The sequence below is a fragment of the Dermacentor variabilis genome, chromosome 11 (assembly GCF_050947875.1).
Source record: "Dermacentor variabilis isolate Ectoservices chromosome 11, ASM5094787v1, whole genome shotgun sequence".
NCBI classification, from domain to species: domain Eukaryota; kingdom Metazoa; phylum Arthropoda; class Arachnida; order Ixodida; family Ixodidae; genus Dermacentor; species Dermacentor variabilis.
Genome location: NC_134578.1, coordinates 29,257,968 through 29,279,991, shown reverse-complemented (window position 1 = coordinate 29,279,991; position 22,024 = coordinate 29,257,968).

The following is a 22,024-nucleotide window of genomic DNA, read 5'->3' as shown; positions in this document are numbered from 1 at the left end:
GGCGAATACACCAATCGTTTGAAGCCGGAAGCTTCGCCTTTCGCCATATACACACCTCGTCGTGTTGCCATTCCGCTAATGGATGCGGTGAAACCAGAACTACTGAAGATAGAATAAAAATGAGTGGTCAGGTAATTTGATGAATCAACCAAGTGGTGTATGCGCATGGTGCCAGTACTCAAAATGTCAGGCGAAGTGCGCACCTACGTATACTTAACCAAGCTTAACGATAGTATGTTGCGGGAGCGCTTGGTAAAAGGGCCGAAAGTTGATGATGTGTTCGACATATCGACGGGAACCTCATATTTTTCGAAGTTGCATGCTAATTCTGACTTCTGTCAAGTTAAACTGGCAGATGTGTGTTAGCTGCTCACCACATTTAACACGCCTTTTAACCGCTGCTGTTTCTGCCGGTTACCATTTAGGATAAGTTACGCAGCAGGTAATTTTCAGAAGCGCCTGGGCGAAATCTTGGATGGTTTTCCGGGGGTAGTGAACCTAATGGATGACATATTGATTTTCGCACATGAAATAGTGAGCAGGATGGGCGGTTACATACAATTCTAAGGAAGCTCTCTGCTGCCGGTGTCACGCTCAATTGGGCTTGATATTCGTTTGGCGTTCGGCAGGTAGTGTTTTTCGACTATGTTGTCTACCCAATGGGCATCAAGCCAGACCCTGAAAAAGTGCAAGCAATCAAACAGATGGTTGCAGCGTCAGTGGTACCAGACACGCGCCGGTTTTGTGCCATGGTGAATCATTTGGAGGGGTTTATACCAAATCTAGCTAAGCTATCTGTGCCGCTCCATGAAATCTCCGTGATGCACAGCGTGTCATTGGGAGCAACCACAGGAAACAGCGTTTGCTTGCTTGAAACAACTGTTATCGTCAAATAGGTGTGTTGCGAAGTTTGATGACATGCTTCCCACAGTCTTATCGGCTGATGCGTCTTCATTCGGCATCGCGGCGGTGTTGCTCCATGTGCAGCCAAATGAGCAGAAGCGAAATGTTGCTTTTCTCTCCCCTGCTTTAACGCCCACTGAGCAGAGATACGCAAAAATTGAAAAAGAAGCGTTGGCTCTGACGTGGTCGGTTTTAGCTATGGTGAATATTTGGAGAGGTTTGTACCAAATCTAGCTGAGCTATCTCCTCCACTCCATGAAATATCCGTGATGCACACAGTGTCATTGGGGACAATCACAAGAAACAGCATTTGCTTGCTTTAAACAACTGTCATCGTTGGCTAGGTGCGTTGCGAAGTTTGGTGACACGCTTCCCATGGTCTCATCAGCTGATGCGTCTTAATTCGGCGCCGCGGCGGTGTTGCTTCAAGTGCAGCCAGATGGCAGAAGCGAGCTGTTGCTTTTCTCTCCCCTGCTTTAACTTCTGGCTCTGACGTAGGCGGCCAAACGCCGGGAATGTTACGTACGAGAGCTGCACTTCCAACGTGAGACGGATCACAGGCCACCCGTTACGTTTCTTGAGAAATCTCCGATACACGCCTTACCAGCTAGAATTCAAAGGTTCCATTTGGAGGTTACGCTGTTTTCTTTCACCTTCGCCTGTGTCCCGAGGAAGCAGATTGTCACGGCTCATCCCCTTTCTCAAGCTCCTGGTAAGTTAGTCAGTCTGGTGCGGACCCACTTGCTGCCTGATGAAGTTTCAACATTTGTTGCAGGTTGCATCGGCGAAGTTCATTCTTCAGCACATCTAGACAAGGTGCGATTGGTGCAACAAGATGGTGCCTCATGTCAAAAGCTTTTGTTCTACTGCCGCAATGGTTGGCCATGGTTCGCAATCGTCAAGAGTTGGCTGAGGTCCTCACAAAGCACACATTACAGAATGTTAAGCGGTGCTTATTTATGGACCTCGCCTAGTTATTCCTCAAGAGATGAGAGGTGAAGCGCTGGCAGCGATGCATGAAGTTCACCACGGGGTCGTAAGATGTAACGGTCGACCTCTCGAATATGTTTTGTGGCCTGGAATTAGTTCAGACTTGGTTACTCTAGCGAATAATTCCCTAGAGTGCGCTAAGCTGCGAGTTCAAAGAGCAGGACCAATAGTACCGTCTGGATTCCCTTCCTTGCCCTGACATAAACTACGATCGGACAGGTTTTCTTCCCACCAGATGCATTATCATGTTGTTTTAGGCTGCTTTTCGCATTTTGTTATGGTCTCGTCTTTACCACCAGTCAATTCTGTTGATGTTATAGCCCAGCTCAAAAGTCCTTTCGCCGGGCTTGGCACACCTGAAATTTTGGTGACGGATAACAGCAGCCAATTTGTGTCTGTAGAACTGAAGGCTTTCGCACAAGCCTATGGCTTGGCGCATTTTACTTCAAGCCCAAGGTATCTGCAGTCCAACAGAGCAGCGGAACGTGCAGTTTAAACAATCAAGAGACTACTATGGAAGTAAGTATATCCACATTTCGCGTTTTTGACGTAAAGCAACACCCCATGTCTCTCCGAGAAAAGCCCAGACGAGCTGTTTGTTCATAAACAGACGCTAGCGCTCACCGCTACCAGAGCACCCCAACTGGTTGAGGCCTTCACAAATAAGCAACCGAAAATACGTTGTTAGGACAGAGGAGGCAGTAATAGAAAGGCAATGGTGTAACCTCAACAGCCATCAAGGGGCTATGCTACAAAAGAAATAGCAAACCGGAAATGAAGTGTGGAACAAAGACAGTTGGGCCAGGGCTACTACTTCGAGATTGGCCTCTAGTGCACGGTCTTGCGTGGAAAGAGCATACTGGGAATAAAGCTGGAAAGGAACTGCTGAGCACTGGTTCATTAGAGATCACAGCCAGATGAACGCTACGTTTCCTCGTATGAAATCCCCGACGTTCCGAGAACATTGGAATGAAGAGCAGGGAGGAGGGAGGGCGTCCGCGGAAACTTCAGGGAAGGATCCACTCATTACCACTCCTATAATCCCTGCTTCTACCACAGCCTCTACCCAACCAGTGAACAGCCCTGCACTTGAGGATTATGTGACGTCTTATTGCCGCGACGAAGCCGGAACGTTGTGGTTTTATGTTAGCCTGTTGTCACTGTTCTATTGTCAAAGTAGCTGTTGTCAAATATTCTCACACTTTGAAAATTTTCGCTTGCAAACTTTGTAACTTCCACTTTTTTATTTTAACTGCTTAACCCGTGCTGTATTTCATGGTTTCTTGTTCGTCCTTTCCTGGCTCCAGTTTATTGTCTAAAAAAAGGATGTAGTGTCGCTCCAAGTTGTGCACGCGCGGTCCTGTGCAACCGTGGTAACGCACTACATGTACTTCCCTTATGCTGAGCTGCCGGTATATCAGCAAGGCAGGAATAAACACGGGGATTCTTTTGCATAGCACCTGTGAGCTGGCGTGTCTCAGTCTGCTCTTCGGTTCCGGCGTGCGATCAACACGACACCGATCTGCACAAGGTAATCATACTTCATTATTTTCGCCATGACTGATCTCGGTCCGTGTACGCCAGTCTTCTCAGTGTAAGCGACCCTTCGTTCTTTGCTACTGCCATGATTAGGGGGCTCAGTTTACGGGCAGGATTTGTCCAGTGGTGTGAAGAAGTGGTATCGCGTAACAAAATTAATCGGCAACTTTTGCGAAACATACCTAGGTGATCATTTTCAATACATTTTTTTTCTGTAAGAAAGTTAGAGGGAAACATATTCAATTTGGGACAAGGAAATAAAAAAGTGTCTTTGTTTTCTGGTATTTTACCAGATAAGTAGCGGGACTTTTAAAAGAAAACAAGACAAAGAAGAGGATGCAGACAGGCGAAGCAAAATTTCTGGTTGATTCGCTATTGTAATTTGCGCCATTTTACTGAAGAACAACCACCCAACCAATGGTCTGTGCGCCAGTACAGCGTTAAATACTGGGTCTTCGACGTTTTTTCTTTTCTTTATAACAGTGTTTTAGTGTTTTAAAATGGTTTCCATTCGTGTAAAGAGAGAGAGAGAGAGAGAGGGAGAGGGGGGGAAAAAGGAAAGGCAGGGCGGTTAACCAGACTGAGTCCAGTTTGCTACCCTACACGTAGGAAAGGGAATGGGGAGGGAAAGAGAGAGAGAACTTAGGTGTAGGATGTCTATAGTCGGGCACTCAAGTCTGTTTCCCTCAGGTAGTGAAAAAGCGCTCGAACTGCTTTCTGGGCTAATCACCTGTGAGGCCCGGCTCCCAAGATCTTCGTTTCCGTAAATGGCCCGTAATCCAGTGTATTTAAGGCATACTGTAGAGTCTCGTGTTGATTATTGAAGCAAGAACAGTGGCACAGAAGGTGACTGAGTGTCTCTTCACACTTGCACTTAGCGCACATTGGTGAATCCGCCATTCCAATACGATAGCTGTAGGAGTCGGTGAATGCTACTCCTACCCACAGCCGACACAGCAGTGTTGCGTCAAGTCGTGGAAGATTGGCTGGTAATTTAAGTTTCATTGATGGGTCGAGGCTGTATAAACGACACTTAGGTTTCTGTGGTAGCACGACCGCGTGATGGTAGCCCTGGTGGAACCAATGCGATGACGATTGTGTGAAAATGGTGGAATGATGACACTGCAGGTGATGATGGCACAATGATTACTACCGCATGGACGAGACGGCATAACAATGACGGTGGCATGATGACGGCTGCACACCTGCGATCTTTCTGTTCGCTCATTTACTCCGCGGAGACAAGATCACGGTCACTCAATTTAGAGTTACTCCTCCGCCTATTCAAAATAAACTCATGCAAATTCCATACCCTTTCGTAGAAAAAGAACTCACCACCCTTCTACTCTGTCAAGAAGGATGACGAGCTAAGCTGTGAATGTGGGCTTCTTAGTACCTAACTGTGCCTCCGCGGCGGGTCGGCTGGGCACTGCACTAACTTCGGTATCGGCCAACGTATCGGGAGTGCTTAACACCTGCTTCACCTCCGTCGCGGGTCCGCCCCGTATTGCACAATCTTCGGGACTTTTTTCTGCACGCGGAAACGGTAGTGGGGAAACAGCCCTGTAAAAAATAATTTGCCATCCTAGTGTAGCACGAAACTACAAAGGAAACCCACACAGAATATATATATATATATATATATATATATATATATATATATATATATATATATATGTTGTCAATAGGCGTTATAGTTCAATCGATGGCTCAGAGAGTAGAGCACCGCAGCTAGAGGACACAGAGCTTCGGCAACACACGCACAAGGCTTCCAAGCACTCGTCGTCGTCGTCTTTCTCGCAGCAGGGCCTGCTGCTCGTTCTCCAGTACAGTTGCCTCCCCGGCGAAGAAGAGCCGTCTCGGCGACCTACGGGCAAGATAGCACAGGTGGATCAAAGTACGGCTTGAGCCGTTGAACGTGCATGATTTCGCGCCCTCGACGGCGTTTATCGGAAGGCGGCTCAAGGTGTTCTACCAAATAGTCCACAGGAGACGTTTGACTGACGACACGGTAGGGACCCTGATACTTCGGCACAAGCTTGGGTGAAAGTCCAGGGCTGGTAGCGGGAACCGAAAGCCAGACTAGTGAGTCAGGGGCATAGGGTGCCGGAGAAGAGGGAATATCACGAAGGTGCTTCTGTTGCTGTTGATCTTCCGAAGTAAATATGCGGGCGAGCTTTCGGCACTCCTCCACATGCGCAGCAGCCTCCGATATGGTAGTAGCCATCCTTGTGTTAGGGCGATACGGAAGGATGGTGTCCATTGTGCAGGAAGACTCGCGTCCGTAAAGAATGAACGAGGAAAATCCTGTAGTGGTCTGTGTGGCGGTATTATAAGCGTACGTCACGAAGGGTAGAATTTGGACCCAATTGGTTTGCTCAGATGCGACGTACATGGCTAACATATCCCCAAGAGTGCGGTTAAAGCGCTCAGTCGCGCCATTAGTTTGCGGGTGGTGCGCAGTAGTGGGACGGTTAATTACGTTGCATTCCTTGAGCAGGGCTTCTATAACATCAGACAGAAAGATGCGGCCTCTGTCACTCAGCAGCTCTATGGGGTCTCCATGGCGATGTATTATGCTACGCAGAAGGAACCAGGCAACATGCCGCGCAGATGCGTTGGAAAGAGGCGAAGTTTCGGTGTAGCATGTGAGATGGTCTATCGCCACGATCACCCAGCGGTTGCCATGTGCAGTAGTCGGAAGCGACCCATGAAGATCAACTCCGACCCGGTGAAAGGCCCGTCCTGGACAAGGCAATGGTTGCAGTGGAACAGCTAAGGCATGAGGGGTATTCTTGCGGCGTTGGCAAGCGAGGCAGGAGCGGACGTATTGGCGGACGAATCGGTACATCCCGCGCCAATAATACCGAATTCACAGGCACGCGCATGTTTTTAGTACACCTGCATGTGCCCATTGCGGGTCATCGTGAAACGCTGGACATATGTCCGAACGTAGATGCCGAGGAACGACGCGTAACCATTTGCGCCCGTCTGCGAGGTAGTTACGGCGGTATAGAAGCCCGTCACGAACAGCAAAGTGGTGTGTTTGGCGACGCAATGTACCGCTAGTAGAAGGCGTCGATGCGTCTGACAGAAAAGCCCGCATAGCAAGAATCCATGGATCCTTCTGCTGCTCCGAAAGCAGGTCCGTGGAGGTGAGGGAGGACTCGCATATTTGTACTTTCTGATGACTGCGATGGTCTGACACTGGGGAGCGAGACAAGGCTTCCGCGTCCGAATGTTTACGGCCACAGCGGTACAGCACTCGAATATCATACTCTTGGAGGAGAAGCGCCCATCGAGCGAGGCGGCCTGAAGGATCTCTCCAGGACGACAGCCACCAGAGTGCATGGTAGTCCGTGATGACGTCCAACGGGTGGCCATAGAGGTAAGGACGAAACATAGTTATGGCCCAAATGATGGCCAGGCATTCTTTGCCTGTAACGCAATAGTTTGCTTCCGCTTTCATGAGTGCGCGGCTAGTGAAGGCAACAACGTATTCATCGAAGCCAGTCTTGCGTTGTGCAAAAACAGTGCCAATGCTGGCGCCACTGGCATCCGTGTGTATTTCTGTCGGTGCGCTTGGGTCAAAATGTCGGAGTATGGGGGTGAGGTTAGAAGACGACGCAGCATAGTGAATGTGGAATCGCAAACTGGAGGCCAGGCGAAGAGGTCGTGGTTACTCGCGAGAAGCCGCGTCAAAGGTGCTATTATGGTGGCGAAGTTACGGATGAAACGATGAAAATAGGAACATAATCCGATGAAGCTGCGGAGTTCTTTTGTGGCCTTTGGTCGTGAGAATTCGGCAACGGCTTGGAGTTTGGTTGGATCTGGGAGCACACCATCTTTGGAAACAACATGACCAAGGATGACTAGCTGCCGGGCAGCGAAGCGACATTTCATTAAGTTGAGCTGGAGTCCAGCATCGGCAAGACAAGTGGGCACGCGTTTGAGTCTGAACAGCTGAGAACAAAAGTCCGGAGAAAAGATGACAGTGTCATCGAGATAACAAAGGCATGTCTGCCATTTAGGCCCCGGAGGATATTATCCATCATTCTTTGAAACGTTGCAGGCGCATTACAGAGGCCAATGGGCATCACGGTAAATTCATATAAGCCCTCAGACGTAACAAATGCTGTTTTCGGGCGATCTGCGTCAGCCACTCGGACCTGCCAATAAGCGGATCGTAAGTCTAAGGACGAGAAGAATTCAGCGCCTTGGAGGCAGTCCAGTGCGTCGTCGATACGCGGAAGAGGATAGACATCTTTCCGGGTTATCTACTTTAGTCGTCGATAGTCCACACAAGAACCAATAGCCCCATCTTTCTTTTTGACCAACACTACCGGAGAAGCCCAGGGACTCTGTGATGGCTGTATCACGCCGCGTTGAAGCATGTCATCAATGACGTGCTACGTGCTCATCAATGACACGGTGCTCCGTCGCGGACACACGCTATGGACGTTTGCGTAGAGGCGCGTGGCTGCCGGTGTCGATGTGATGAACGACTGTAGAGGTACGGCCTAAACATTGTTTTTGGAGGTCGAAAGAAGTTCGAAATCGGTTAAGGAGGTCGACCATCTGCGCGCGCCGACTCGGAGTGAGGTTAGGATCAATAAATGGAGCAAACGTTCGGTCACATGCAAGTGCAGGTGCAGAGACAGGGAGAGCCACGGCGTCAACGTTAAGAGGAGTCGAGTGATCAGGCACATCAAACACAGAGCTCGTGTCGAATTCATCAGGAAAACCAAGGCACTTGCCACGATGTAAGTTTGATGGACACGAAAAAGCATTCGAAACGGAAAGGGCGCTGGACCCCTGGCGAAAGGGAAAGAGGGCAAAAGGAAGCAAGAAATATGACGGCGTGCAGCAAGTTGAGATGGCGTGAAAAGAACTGTGGAATCGGAGAGAGCAGCACAGGAAACGGGTACAAGGGCACAAGAGAAAGGAGGGATAACAGCGTCGGTGGCGACGAACACCTGAGCAGAAGGTAGAGGCATATCTTCAAAAGCATTGCCGCAAAAGGGAGTCAGCGCAAATTCTGCACGGCACAATCAAAAACAGCGTGATGAGATGAGAGGAAGTCCCACCCTGGAATGATGGCATGAGAGCAGCAGTGAAGAACAACTCAGTGTGGCGTAAACTGTCTGTATGACGACACGGACGGTACATGTGCCTAAGGGCTCAATTGGCTCGGCGCTTGCTGTGCGTAACCAAATGACAGAAAAGGCCGTCGCGACTTTTCGGAGCGTACGGCGAAGCCGTTCGGCAATCAATAACACTGCGGCATCCGTGTTGACAAGCGCATGAACGGCGACACCTTCGGCAAAAACTTTAATGACGTTCGTAGGGAATAAACGAGGGCTTGAGCAGTTTGACGCAGTTTTTGCCTCCGGAACTGCGCCTTTTAGTTTTCCTCCACAGCTGGAGGGCGGCGGACGATGGGGGAGAGGGAACTTCGACGGGGAGATGGAGACCGAAGAGTGTTTAAGCTTGGGGGAACAGGAGATGAAGGCGCCAAGTGCGGAACTGGCAGCGAATAGCGGGACTTCAGTCAGGAGCATTCCCTTGAAATCTCTCAGTATCGGGAGGATACCAACCCCGGCGGTGGCAGAACCGCACCACGTGGCCAGCAAAGCCACACGTGAAGGAGATCGGCCGGTTGTCTTGGGTGCGCTACGGAGTATCAACAGGGGGCCTAGGTAGCGGTGTACAGTTCTGGGCTGGGCGTAGGGGCTGTGGAGGCACGCAGAAGTCGCTTCTGGGCAAGTAGTTCGCAGATGAAGAAGGCGAGGCGTAGAGGGCGCTTGTGGGAGTATAGTGCGCAAGATCAGGCGGTAGTCTTGGCCTGACTACGACGGCAGCGTACGTGAGCGGAACCGGCGCTGAAGGTGGCTGATTAGCGAGAGGTAGTGCGTCGCTTACTTTTTTATGCATGACGCGTCGGAGTTCGAGTAACAAAAAGGACTCAGACAACTGGGTAGCAGGCAGCAGTGACGGTTGGCATGCGACTTCTTCGTGAACGAATTGCTTGATTTGGTCGAAGAACGATGAGTGGGCGGGAGCAGCACTAGAACTGTCGGTTAAAGCGGAAATCGTGTCGTCGGGCGCGGCAGCTCGGCGCGATGTAAGGCGTTGTTTGCGGAGCTCATCGTAGCTCTGGCACAGTGTAATGACATCGTCAATCGTTTGAGGATTTTTCGCCAAGAGCATTTGGAAGGCGTCATCCTCTATGCCCTTCATGAAATTCTTGATTTTTTCAGAGTCGGGCATGGCGGAATTAATGCGCCGGCAAAGGTCAACTACATCCTCAATGTAGCTGGTGAAGTTTTCACCCTTTCGCTGAGCGCGACCACGCAAGCGTTGTTTTGCGGGAAGCTTGCGTACAGCAGGGCGACCGAAGACTTCTTTGAAATAATGGGTAAATGCTATCCAGGTGGAAAGGTTCGATTCATGATTCCGGAACCAGAGATTAGCGACTCCAGAAAGATAGAAGATAGCGTTAGTGAGTTTAGCGTTGTCATCCCATTTGTTATGCGCACTCACGCAATCGTACGGTGAGAGCCAATCCTTCACGTCATAGTCATCGTTGCAGCTGAAGACTGGATGATCTCGTTGGCGTACAGCACCGGAGCAGACGACAGGCGATGCCAGGGGAGGATCGGGCTGCGCGGCGTCCTCAGGCATGACAGAAACGGTAGGGAGCGTATGGCTGTGGCGTCCAAGGTTTGGAAAGGGCCCAGCACGTCCACCAATTGTCAAAAGGTGTTATAGTTCAATGGATAGCTGAGATAGCAGAGCACCGCAGCGAGAGGACACAGAGCTTGGGCAACACATGCACAAGGCTTCCAAGCACTCGTCCTCCTCGTCTTTCTCGAACCAGTACCTGCTGCTCGTTCTTCTCCAGTACAACATATATAGTAGTGAACAGGAATGCCCGGCGCTGCAGCCACATAGCCAGTGGCGCGTGCTCGAGATGGCCTGAGCTGCTCTGCTTGAGACACGCTGCCTCTTGCTCTCTTGCACTGTATTCATATTAGGTTCTGGTGGGGGTGCGGCGGTTTTCCCTCAACCTAGAATTGCGCACCCGAATTCTACCATCCATCTTGCCTGACGACCCCAGCCCGACATGCACACCGGTTCCTCCAGCCATTGTATGCCAGTGCCCAGCGTCAGCGAAAAAAAAATTAAGTTACAACGCCACTGTCAAACGTGTCACTTCGTACTGCCAGCGCAGACGCCATCACGCCTGCAGCTGCCTGTACTGCTCAAGTTGGGATCAACTTCCTCCTCTACATCGTCGAATTTTTGGCGCTGTGTTCTTGTTCCCACGATGTTAGTTTGGGCTGGGACTTCTTTTCCGCATAAGGCCGTCATCGACTGTTCTCGTGCTGAAGTGCAATTTCAAACGCTGTGCCATGCCCCACTCCTTGATCCTCGTGAACCTGAAGATAAAGTATTTGTTGCTGAAGACGTTACAATTACATTGCACTCATCTGCTCTTGCCACAGTGTCATGCAACATTGTTGCTGACGCCAGTAAATTTTTTACGCCATCTGCAATTTTCGCTCGTCGCAAATGTTCCCAACTGCCTTTCACTCTTTTTAACGTTCATGCTGGCGTCAGCAGCTTGTCGCCAACCGATTGTCCTGTCCTCTCACTTTGCTTCGTGGGGAGTGCGTTGGCGGGGCCCAGAGTGTCAGTCAGCACAGCACGCCGATAGTCAGCAGACCGAAAGTGGTGTAGGGTCGGCCCAGTGGGCGTGAGCCTTAAGATGTCTGCGAGCGTCTTGTTTAGTCATTCTGTTAGGCCATTCGTCTGCGGATGGTAGGCAGTTGTCCTCCTGTAGCTTGTCTGGTTGTGTGGCAGCATGGCTTGCGTAAACTCCACTGTAAAGCCCGTTCGTCTGTCGGTGAATGTCCTTGTGTATTTGTTCAAGGAGAATAAAATTTAATTCAGTTCAATGAGCACTTCCGGAGCACGATGTCGTAGCCGGATGTTCTCGACGAAAAATGGCTACTTCAACTACACTACCTTTGAGAAGGGCTTTCGTTTCGGAGCAGCGGGTAACGTGATCGGCGGCAACGACGGTCCACTTGTTTCCAGATGTTGACGTGGGAAAGGGTCCCAACAAATCCATCTCGAGCTGCTGAAAGTGTTGGCAAAGAGGCTTGATTAGGTTTAGTAAGCCCTCTGGACTTGTCGGTGGTGTGTTGCGTCACTGGATGTCACGGCATGTCTTGACATAGCGGGCGACGTCGTCGGTCAGGCGCGGCCGTTATCACTTCTCTTGTATTCTTGCAAGCGTAGGGAAAAACCCAAGGTCCCCGGTTGTTTCATCGTCGTGCAAAACAAGGAAGACTTCTGGCCAGAGTGCTGCTGGCACAACCTGAAGGCATTTATGCACGTACTAGGGAAAAGTCCTTTATACGAGGAGATCGTTTTGCCAGCAAACCGAAGAGAGTCCACGCAGAAATGCCATGGGGACAACGTCGCTCTTCTCTTCGAAGTACTCCACAAGGCTTTGTAACTTGGTGTCTGTTCGTTGCTGCTCGGCGAAATCGTCTGCAGCTATTGTTCCTAAGAATGTGTCGTCCTCCAGTTCACCTTCTGGCGGCGAGTCAAGAGGAGCGCGAGACAGGTAGTCGACTTCGGTGCTTCCTCCCGGACTCGTAAAGAATGGTGATTTCGAATTCCTGGAGTCTGAGACTCCATCGTGCTAAGCGACCTGAAGGGTTTTTTAAGTTTACCATCCGACACAAGGGGAGGTGCTGGAAGAAATTATGGCGTTTTACGTGCCAAATCCATTCTCAGATTATGAGGCACGTCGTAGTGGGGGACTCCGGAAATTTGGACCACCTGAGGTTTCTTAACGTGCGCCTAACTCTAAGTGCACAGGTGTTTTCTCATTTCGCCCCCATAGAAATGCGGCCGCCATGGCCGGGATTCGATCTCGTGGCCTCGTGCTCAGCAGCCCAAAACCATAGCCACTGAGCTACCACGGCGGGCTGCATGGTGGTTGCTTAACGGTTTGGAGTGCCTGCCACATATGTAAGGCTGAAATTTCCCGTAACCCAAATGATCGCGAGGAACTCTGTCTCGGTCGTAAAAAAATTCGCTTCCACTTTTGATAATGACCAGCTAGCGTAAGCTATTGTTATTTCAACTTCTGTCTTCTTTGAACTAGCACGGCACCGAAGCCTATGTTTGCGTCGGTGTGTATTGCCGTCTCTGCGTCTTCGTCGAAATTTGAAAGCAGCGGCGGAGACTGCAGCCATTGTTTTAGCTCCTGAAATGCGTAATTTTGCTGTCTTTCCCATTTGATGTCGACGTCGGCTTTCGTGAGATGAGTTAATGGTTCTGGAGTGCTTGAGAAGTCTCTTACAATGTATCCGTTAAGCAAACCGGCGAACGAATCTACGCACTGCCTTTTTGTCGATGGACCGCGGGAACTTAGCAATAGCAGCTGTCTACTGCGGATCGGGACGGACTCAAGATTTGCGGATGACATGGCCTTGGAACAGAAGTTCTTCCTAAGCGAAATGAGACCTTTCTGGTTTCAGGGTCAGTCCAGATGACTTGATCGCCTCTAGTATTGTCTGAAGCCACCTTAGGTGATCTTCGAAATTTGTGGCAAAAATTAAAACGCCGTCCAAATAGATGAGACATGTCTGCCACTTCAGCCCTGCAGATCCTGTGTCCATCATGTGCTGGAACTTTGCAGGCACAAATTCGGAATGTCATCACTTCGAACTCGAAGAGGTCGTCAGCGTGATAAACGCGTTCTTCTCTCAATCTCTTTTGTCGAGTTCAGTTTGCCGGGAATCAGTCTGGAGATCTATCGACGAAGAGTATTCAGTATTGCACTGTTGATCTAATGCGTCGTCTGTCGGTTGGAGGGGATATACGCCTTTCTTTGTTATTATGTTCAAGCGGCGATAATCAACCCAGTAGCGCAGAGCTCGATTCTCCTTCTTCACTAAGACCACAGGTGACGCCCATGGCTTTTCTTCGGCTGGGTAATGTTGTCACGCAGCATTTCGTCTATTTGTTGCATGATAGCTTCTCGTTCTCGCATTGACACTCGGCAAGGGCTTTGGCAGAGAGGTTTCTTCAGCTATTATGCGACGCTTCACCATTAGAGCTAGCCAGATCCTCAGTGACGTCGAAAAGCAGTCGCTGTATCATGGGAGAACACTCTTCACCTGTTGTTGTTTACTAATGGGGAGGCTTCAATTTATGTCGAAGTCTGGTTCGGTAACTATGGTCCTCGGGGCAGATGCGGTAGAATCTGAGAACACAAACGCATTGATGTTTCCATAATTTCCTCGATCTATGCAATTGTCGGGCCCTCGTTGATGGGCTTGAACTGCTGCCTGAAGTTTGTCGGCAAACTTTAGTTTCTCCTCCGTGCATTCAAGCCATACCTCTTGCCATGCAAACTGCCCGGTCGAGCAGTACACGTTGGTCACTCTCGATGATGCCTTCTACGTCTGTGGGTGTTTGGGTGCCTACAGAAATGTATATGCTGAAGCGAGGCAGGATGTTGACGCGATCTTCGAGCACACTCAAGGCATGAAGACTACGAGAGCTCTCCGGCAGTATCGTTTAGTCTTCGGATAGCTTGTCGACTTAGACTTCAGATCTGATCGCGCTGTCATGGTTTAGGAATGCGATGCTGAGAATAGCATCTCTTGACCACTGTTGGAGGATAACGAAAGTGGTACGACAGGTCCGGTCATGAACGGTATTTCATGCCGTGCAATATCCAGACGGCGTTACAGCTAGAATAGAACTGGAATAACATTCGAAGCTAATGAACAAGCGTAAGACAGCTGACATAAGGAAGTATAGTATGGATAGAATTAAGCATGCTCTCAGGAAGGGAGGAAGCCTACAAGCAGTGAAGCAGAAACTAGGAATTGGCTAGAAATCAGATTTATGAGTTAAGAGACAAAGCCGGCAATATCATTACTAATATGGATGAGATAGTTCGAGTGGCTAAGCAGCTCTATAGAGATTTATACAGTACCAGTGGCACCCACAACAATAATGGAAGAGAGAATATTCTAGAGGAATTCGAAATCCCACAAGTAACGCCGGAAGAAGTAAAGAAAGCCTTGGGAGCTGTGCAAAGGGGGAAGGCAGCTGGGGAGGATCAGGTAACAGCAGATTTGTTGAGGGATGGTAGGCAGATTGTTCTAGAGAAACTATCCACCCTGTATACGCATGCCTCATGATCTCGAGCGTACCGGAATCTTGGAAGAACGCTAACATAATTCTAATCCATAAGAAAGGGGACGCCAAAGACTTCAAAAATTATAGGCCGATCAGCTTACTCTCCGTTGCCTGCAAAATATTTACTAAGGCAATCGCAAGTAGAATCAGGATCACCTTAGACTTCTGTCAAGCAAGGGACCAGGCAGGATTCCGTAAAGGCAACTCAACAAAAGACCATATTCACACTATCAATCAGGTGACAGAGAAATGTGTGGGATAAAACCAACCCTTATATATAGCTCTCACTGATTACAAAAAAGCGTTTGATTCTACCGGAACCTCAGCAGTCATGGAGGCATTACGGAATCGACGAGCCGTATGTAAAAATACTGGAAGGTATCTATAGCGGCTCCACAGCCACTGTAGTCCTCCATAAAGAAAGCAACAAAATGCCAAAAAGGAAGGTGTTAGGCAGGGCGATACGATCTCTCCAATACTATTCACAGCGTGTTTACAGAAGGTATTCAGAGACCTGGATTGGGAAGAATTGGGGATAAGAGTTAATGGAGAATACCTTAGTAACTTGCGATTCACTGATGATATTGCCTTGCTTAGTAACTCAGGGGAGCAACTGCAATGCATGCTCACTGACTTGGAGAGGCAAAGCCGGAGGGTGGGTCTAAAAATTAATCTGCAGAAAACTAAAGTAATGTTTAGCAGTCTCGGAAGAGAACAGCAGTTTACCATAGGTAGGGAGGCATTGGAAGTGGTAAGGGGATACATCTACTTAGGGCAAGTAGTGACCGCGGATCCAGATCATGAGACGGAAATAATCAGAAGAATAAGAATGGGCTGGGGTCCGTTTGGCAGGCATTCTGAGATCATGAACAGCAGGTAACTATTATTCCTCAAGAGAAAAGTGTATAATAACTGTGTCTTACCAGTACTCACCTACGGGGCAGAAACCTGGAGGCTTACAAAAGGATTCTACTTAAATTGAGGACGACGCAACAAGCTATGGAAAGGAGAATGATGGGTGTAACGTTAAGGGATAAGAAAAGAGCAGATTGGGTGAGGGAACAAACGCGAGTTAATGACATCTTAGTTGAAATTAAGAAAAAGAAATGGGCATGGGGAGGACGTAATGAAAAGGGAAGGTAACCGATGGTCATTAAGGGTTACAGACTGGATTCCAAGGGAAGGGAAGCGTAGCAGGGGGCGGCAGAAATTTAGGTGGGCGGATGAGATTAAGAAGTTTGCAGGGACGACATGGGCACAATTAGTACATGGCCGGGGTAGTTGGAGAAGTACGGGAGAGGCCTTTGCCCTGCAGTGGGCGTAACCAGCATGATGATGATGATGATGATGATGATGATGATGATGATGATGATGATGATGATGGGTGTCCTCGAGCGGTCTGACTTTGAGGGCCTTTCCGTGCAGTCTTGCTTCAACTGGATGGTGATGGGTCCACTAATGATGGATTAGAATGTCGTGTCACGTGGCCCCGGGCTGGGCCAGTGTATGGTCGGCGCTGTGGCGACAGGTAGCGGCCTGGTGATGGCGAACGCGACGGTCGTCGAGAGCTCCACTGAGTAGCGGCGAGGTAGTCGGCGATATCGCGAGGGCGTTCACCTTGCTGCGGGCGCGGAGCGCTCACGGCGAATCCTAGCAGTCCCATCTCCCGGTATGGACATCGTCGGTAGACTTGACCCGCTTCTCCGCAGTGTTAGCCGAGCGGGCGGTGGTCAGGAGCGCGCCAAATGTCCGTCTTCCTCGCGTAGGTGCGCTGGGCGGCGGGTGGTCGTGCTGTCGGTGGCGGCGGTGGACGACGGAACTGCGGCGTGACAGGGCCCTGGCGCGGTCGCGGAGGGGGACCCTGACGGCGTGCGTCGGCGGCGTAGGTCATCGCTTGCGGCTCAGGCTGGGGCGATTCAGGGGGTACTCCAAGTTGTTGTTGGAGCTCTTCACGCACGGCGTCGGCGATCGAAGCCACTTGAGGCTGTGATGATGGGAACAGCTTTTGTAGCTCCTCCCGCACGACCGCTCTGATAGTCTCGCGCAGGTCGTCGGTGGCCAGTGATTGAACTCCGGCGTAGTTTGTCGAGTTCTTGCGGCGGTCGAATTGCCGGTTTCGCATCTCGAGTGTCTTCTCAATGCTGGTGGCCTCGCGAAGAAACTCGTCGACGGTCTTCGGTGGGCTTCGTACCATTCCGGCAAAAAGTTCCTCCTTCACACCACGCATCAGCAGACGGACTTTCTTCTCCACGGGCATTTCAGGGTCGGCGTGGCGGAAGAGACGGCTGATTTCTTCCGTGTAGATCGCGGTCGTCTCATGAGGTAGCTGCACCGGGGTTTCTAATAGCGCTTGGGCTCGTTCTCGGCGCACGACGCTTGCGAATGTCTGCAGGAAGCCGCTACGGAAAAGTTCCCAGGTCGTTAAGGTGGCTTCTCGGTTCTCGAACCACGTCCTGGCCGCGCCTTCCAATGCGAAGAAGCCATATCGAAGTTTGTCGTCGCTGTTACAGTTGTTAAACGTAGCGATTCTCTCGTACGTCTCAAGCCAGCTTTCCGGGTCCTCGAAAGTTGAACCGCGGAACGTCGGAGGCTCCCTGGGCTGCTGCAGCACGACGGGTGACGCTGGGGCTGCCATTGGGGTGGACTCGGTGGCCATCTTCCTAGTCGTCTCAGGCAAAAGTCCGTGTTCCGGGGGCAGTCCTTGCAGCCTGCGGCTACCTCGCTGGTTCTTGGCGACGTTGGTGTCTTCCGAGTGAGGGCTTGGGTCACTGCTTTGTGGGGGCGTCCGGTACATGAACGCAAAGCACCTCCACCAGATGTCACGTGGTCGTGACGTCAAAGAACACAGTTGCAATACTGTGAAAGGCAAAAACTAGCTTTTATTGGGCGAACCTGTGCCCACAAAACAGGCTACACTTAAAGCACAACGAGAGCGGCGAACAGAGTCGCCGATCTTCGTAAATCTGATCAGCGGGTCAAGCGCGTCGGCTTTTATAGAGCAGTTGTCGATTGTTCCAGACTAATCGTTCGGACCCGAGTGCCTTCCACAAAGTTCTAGACCATTCGCGTTACGCGATGAAATCAGATAACACAAGGTTCGGCGACAACAAACAGCCGGGTAGAAGCATCGATAACTTTCCAGAAACGTCGGATACATGCAGGCGCGTCCCTCGCTGTGCGATTACAGTTGTTAAGCGGCGAAACGTGGTCGCCCGATAAAGATAAGTACACGTGTCAGTCGCGTCGTCAGCTCTTCTTTTCCCAGCGTATTGTTTGCTTCCTGGCTTCATCGGGATGGCGGTGTCTCGTGGTTATGCCATTGAGGTAGTGTTGTTCGCGTCTTCGTCGACGGCGGAGGGTCTTCGTCAGTTCGACAAGCACTACCCGCACCTCTATTGGTCGCTGCTTCTAGTTTTCTGAATATGGGCTTACGGACTGGTCACGGGCTGGAGCATTGTTTGGTCGGCGCTCTGGCGATAAGTGGCGGCCTGGGTACGGCGAAAGCGACGCTCTTCGAAGGCTCCGCTCAGTGAATGCGATGTAGTCGGCGATCTCACGTGGTCATTCACCTCGCATCAGACGTGGTGCGTTGACGACGAATCCTCGTAGGCCGATCTCGCGGTATGCGCATGGGCGGTACACATGGGCTACTTCGCTGCGGCGATAGCAAAATAGGTGTTGGTAGGGGGCGCGCTAACCGTTACTGTTTATTGGAATACGGTGTGCGGCGACTGCTTGACGTTCTGAGGACGGCGTTATGGGGCCCAGGCGCAGGCGCCGAGGGAGAATGTTACAGCGGGTTACGGCTTAGGTTATTACTTCAGGTGGGGTTTGTGGTGATTTCAGCTTCACTTCGGGAACTGGCAATGACCGCTGGATTTCTTCTCGCACGACGCCGCCGATCAAGCTAATCTGAGGCTGCGACGTTGGAAGCATTCTCTGTATCGCCTAGCACACAAATTCTCGGATGGCATCGCGAATGTCATCGGTGCCAAGTGCTTGGACCTCATACTTCGCCGTGACCACTGGGCGGTCATATTGTCTGATGCGCATTTCCAGCGTCTGGTTGATGGCCATGGCTTCAGATGAAAATTCCGCGACGGTCTTCGGTAGCTTGCGAACTAGTCCGGTGAATAGGTCTTGTTTAACAGCCCTCATCAATAAATGGACTTTCTTTTTTTCTGGCACGTAAGGGTCAGAAAGACCAAACAGGCGGATCATCTCTTCGGTGAAGTTGGCGACATTTTGTTAGGTAGGTCCATTCGGCGTTCAAGAAGGACTCGAGCCATTTCTATCCCTATGACGCTCATAAAGGCCTCCGGAAAACTGCTGCAGAGCAGGACCCATGACGCTAAGTTTGACTCTCGATTCTCAAGCCATGTCTGATAGGAGTCATTCAAAGAGAAATAAACACGACGCAGCTAGTCCTTGCAGTTCAAACAGTTGAAAATTGCGATTCTTTGGTAGGTCTCAGGCGACGTTTCTTGTCCTTCAGCCAATGATCCACTGAAGGTCTGTGACACCCGATGCTTTTGCAGCAGGATGGGCGACGTTGGAGCTATTATTGAGGTTATCGAGCTGACCACGATCTTCTTGGTCGTCTCGGATAGAAGTCCGTGCTCCCGGGGCAGGTTTGGTAGCCTGCGGCTTGCTGAATGGTCCTGGGCCAAGTTGGTGTGGTCTTCGGCTTGCGGGCCTGGATCTCGCCTTTGCGGGGGCGTCCAGTACATTAAGGCACAAGCCCCTCCAAGAAATGTCACGTAGCAGTGACTGTGATTAATACAGCGGCAAATCTGTGAAGGTTCATACGAACTTTTATTGGGCAAACCTACTCACACTCACAGCACAGCGATAGTGGTGAAAATAGTCGACGATCGACGAAACTTGATATGCCAGTGAAGCGCGTAAACTTTTATACATGATTCATCGAAGGTTCCAGAGCAATCGCTGGTATCCGCGTGTCTTCCAGAAAGTTTTACGCAATTCGCGTGGTAGAGGAGCTTCGGTGACAACAGCCGGCTGATAGAACCATCGATAACATTCGAGAAAGTTCCGATACATGGGGACGAGTCCCTAGCGGAGTGATAACATTTGTTAAACGGTGAAAAGCGGTCACCCAAAAAAATAAAAACGTACACGTGTCAATATATTTACTGCTGAATAAAATAGTTTCTTTGTTCTCAGCTATATCTAAACAAGCCGTGTTGCTTATGTTGACATGTCTTGTGGGGGCCACCCTCAATTCTTTGGAGAACATTCCTCCGGCTATTCTGGCCTGCTTACACTGTGACACTGTATGAAGCATTGTCACTTTATTGCCTCGTGCTATGCCATTTTGCGCGAAGCTTCCATGCTATTACGATATTCTGTCATACGTTGGCTGATGGTGAAAGCTTGAGGTAGAGAGTGTCTCGGCTACTCCCCTACTTTCTATATTACAAAAAAACAAGACAGAAACCGGAAATAAATAAATAAATAAATAAATAAATGAATAAATAAATAAATAAATAAGTGGACAATTCTCCGCCATATTTGGTTCTGAATTTCAATCATTTCACTTGGCGACGCTTCACTGCAGGCAATCATCCTCATCGTGCCCGCTGACGACAGAAGGGTTTAGACCTAAACTGTGACACGTCTTCAGGAGCGCGCACAGGTTGAAAGGGCAACAACACTAACGAAAATGTGCTTCCGGGCTCTAGGCTTTAGCATTTCCACCTACCAGTTAGTCTTAGTGGTTTTTCTTTACTGGGAAGTGACCTAGGAAACCTGCCACTCAAGTTCAAGCGATAAATTTCGCGGACGTCTTGCTGTCAATGTCGATAAAGACATTCACGTAGTCGGCATGTGCTTACTAGAAGCTGTACTAGGAGCTCTGAGCTGTATCGCTGAGATAAGTTTCGTGGCAGTAAATTGTGAATCAAATTCATGAGGTATACGCTTTGAATTTAGGAAGCGCTCCTTGTAGGAAACTTGCGGTACTGTGTACTAGTGGTGGCTGACGCTGAAAAGAACAAACCTCCCTCTCATGCACGCTGCATCTCCACAACTGGAATGACTGTCATTGCCAAAGACCACACACAAGCACAACATAGAATCGTCGACATATATTCTACGCACTTAGCGCACACTTCCTCCGCGTATATCATGTTAAAGACTACCACCTTGTTTCCTTGCTCAGAGGAGATTCGAAATTTTGCAATTTGTACAATGAGTGCTTCTAATCCGGCTTCGATATTATTGACCTTCGCGCTGCCACGAAAATGCACTCTAAATTTGAGTGCGTCAAAAGGCGTCTTGAGTATATTGCAAGTTCCGGAAATGTGATGAAGAGAAATCTCTTTGTAGCAACTCTGAGAAAGGTCGCACGAGCACCTCAATGCCTCATCGTTTTTCGAATACGTGCTTATACGGATGGTTTGGCCTATTGAAGTTATACGGGGCCGTCCGCCTAGCTCTAGTAGTAGTCATCAAGCCATGTTGTTCTAATGTCCTATATATAAATATCCAGCCAAACCTTGAAACACACACTTGAACGACACTTTACATAATTTTCTGAATAATATATTCGCTTGGTACTACGACACATTCGAGTACCATCATTACAGGATACAGCAGACATTTATTCTGTGTACAGCAAAACAAAGGCTTCGCCCAGTAATTTCCGATTCTCGCTATTTTGTGTAAGCGACTCCATCCAATGGCTGTCATTTCCTCATCTCATCATACCACGTGAATCTCAGCTGACCTTGATGGCGTTTATTTTTTCATCCTTTGGCAACCATTCTCCTATTTCAACACGCCAACAATCTAATGTTCTAAGCATTATATGGTCTGCATAAAATCACTTAGTTGATTTTACATTCGTATATTATGTCAGAATTATTTTGCTCAGTAATTCTGACCGATATTTTACGTCTGTTCAATTACGCTGAAGGTGTTTCGTTCCATCACCCTTTCTAGGTGTGTCCCAGCTGGCATTTGCCAAGTTCTTTAAAGAAAAAAGTGTTGGCAGGTTACGGTGCAAAATACAATAGACTTCCGATGTCAAGTTGGCAGATGTCTCAGGACCGAACGCCGGAGGTTTTAAAGGGCACCATGTTTTCTTTTTTCAGCAGCTTGGCTAACGTTAGCTTCTTGCAGAGTGGATACCTCTAGAGAAGTTTTTGGGGGGAGGATTTTGCTAAATGCAGCTTCAAAAGTACAATAGCTCTGGTTGTATTTCGCAGGCACGTGAAATATATCTTTCTTTTTGCCAAGAATTCTCTGAACCAAGCTTCCTGTGCCGTCCTCTTTACACTCAGCATGTAAAACACAAGCAACTTCATTGCTGCGCCAGTTTTGCAGCTTAATTTGT